The 2,500-nt window shown below is 33.8% G+C and overlaps 1 protein-coding gene across 1 annotated transcript in view; it reads right to left on the minus strand.

The window, feature by feature from the left end:
- TNFSF15 (TNF superfamily member 15) overlaps positions 1 to 2,500 on the minus strand; it is a 21,392-nt gene that overhangs the window by 18,483 nt on the left and 409 nt on the right. The gene's annotated exons all lie outside the window — the stretch shown is intronic.

Here is a 2,500-nt window from a genome sequence, read left to right on the forward strand (position 1 = left end):
CAAATAAAGATAGCAAGAGAATGAAGAAAAATTCATAATAAGAGTAAATTAGAAAGTTGCTTAAAATTGCATGATCTATTTTTTTTCTATTATTTTGTGATTCTTTTCGTGAATCACAAATAAAAAATGTGGGTTCAGTGTCCCTTTAAGTGACATATATTTGCCATGAAGTATATTTTCCAACCCTTGCCGATCTTCTTATGGGCATGCAGAAGTTGAAATGCCCCTGCTGACTTCTCAAGGCTAACCCCGCTACACACATGTCCCTTATTGGATTTATCAGATAACAACTGCAAAACAATGCACTTTATACTAACATAATGACAGAGGTTAGTCTTGTTGTCTGTAGACTAAAGCCCAGATTGGCTCCTCCAAATACAGAAAAGGGTTGGTGGAGTATGACTATTGAAAACTAATTGCAGTAAAAAGGATGTCAACGTGTTTTAAAAATGTTAAGACTTGGCTGTAATGTTATTCTATATCAGCACAACAGAAATGTCTTGGTGTTAACTGTCCCTTTAAGATGAGAGTTAACATTGAAATTTAAATGCATTTCAGTTTTAAAAAGAAGCATTTATGTTGTATCCACCATAAGGCTTCAAGTAAAAATGATCTCTGTTACTGTGATAGCGTTCACCCTGCAGGGATGAATTGAAGCATATGTATATATGCTCTGTGCTCCCAAATTGAAACATTTTTTAAGCTGGTCCTTTCTTGTAATGTCTTTACTTTGGCACAAAAAGAATCATTGCCGGTGACATAATATGCTGCAATGCCAGCTCTAGAGAATGGGCATTTCTGTAAGGAAGGAACTGAAATATAGACTGAAACAGCTTTTTCCACAAACAGTTTTGCTAAAAGAAGTGTACTGCAAACAAGTGCTTTTTTTTTTTTTAAAAAAAAAGGATATATTACTCAGTTTTTACATGTGTATGAAAGAACAGCAATTAAACAAAAAACATATCTATTTTTCTGTTTAAAAAGCTTCTTATTTTTAAGATGATAATTACGCAGTCCTGGGACTCAGCTGCTCACTGGCTGCCAGGGACGACTCCCAAAGAAAAAAACAATTGAGTTTATTCAGCAATTAGCATAGGAACGTTTGTTTCAAAAAAAGCAAAGCTATTTAATACATTTTGAAGCATGCTACTTTAGATAGAGCTGAGACAATTTTTGAGTATTATGTGCCATTAAATATTTTTGTTAAATTAAAAGAGACGGGAAACCCAACTTTTTTTTGTCATGATTAAGACAGAGCATACAATTTTATACAACTTTCCAAATTACTTCTATTATCAAATTGGCTTCATCCTCTTGCTATCCTTTGTTGAAGGAGCAGCAATGCACTACTGGGAGCTAGCTGAGTATATCAGCCGAACCAATGACAAGAAGCATATATGGGTAGCCACCAATCAAAAGCTAGCTCCTAATAATGCATTGCTGCTCCTGACCCTACTTAGGTATGCTTTTCAACAAATGATAGCAAGAGAACACAGCAAATTACATAATAGGAGTAAATTGGAAAGTTGTTTAAAATTGTATGTTCTCTCTGAATTGTGAAATATTAATTTTGAGCTTACTGTCCCTTTATCCATTTATGTCTCCGATGTGACAGTTTTTAAATAGATCTTCTCACATGATAGTTACTTTAGAAATTCCTCCATTAATGTGGTAAAATTAAATGTGATTGATTTGAGTACTAAATGGCATCAGTGTATGTAACAATGTTATACATATTGTGATCAGGTCACATGCACGCTCCTTAACCTAGGTATTCTTTCATACAAAGGAGTTAAGTTTCTACAAATTAAATCAAGAGAAAGAGGTAAGTTTAAAAAAATCATACACTCAGAAGCCAAAAATAAAGTTTCATGATTCAGTGACCCTTTAAATCCTTACTGTTGTAAATAAAGGGACATAATCACTTTTTTTTTAAAAAAAATAGTAGCAGTTAAACATGTGGAACATATTTATTTGTGTTAAAAATGTTAAAGGGACAGTCTCTATTATTTAAAAAGACAGATAATCCCTTTATTTCCCATTCCACAATTTTGCACAACCAACAGTTATATTAATATATTTTTTACCTCTGTAATTACCTTGTACCTAAGCCTCTACAGACTGCCCCCTTTATTTCAGTTCTTTTGACAGGCTTGCATTTTAGCCAATCAGTGCTGACTTATAAATAACTCCATGAGAGTGAGTACAATGGTATCTATATGGCACATGAACTAGCACTGTCTAACTGTATAAAACTGTCAAAATGCACTGAGATAAGAGGCGACCTTCAATGGCTTAGGAATTAGCATATGAGCCTACCTAGCTTTCAACAAAGAATACCAAGAGAACAAAGCAAATTTGATAAAAGTGGCTAGACTGTACCTTTAAGTCAAAGCTGTTTAAATTTAAAGTGAAGATAACAGGAATTGCATGTTTCTGTAGAAGTCAGCCCTGAGACTTAACTGCTCATTGGTTGATAGCAATTCCCAGAAAGTTTGTG

The sequence above is a fragment of the Bombina bombina genome, chromosome 12 (genome assembly GCF_027579735.1).
Source record: "Bombina bombina isolate aBomBom1 chromosome 12, aBomBom1.pri, whole genome shotgun sequence".
Lineage (NCBI taxonomy): Eukaryota > Metazoa > Chordata > Amphibia > Anura > Bombinatoridae > Bombina > Bombina bombina.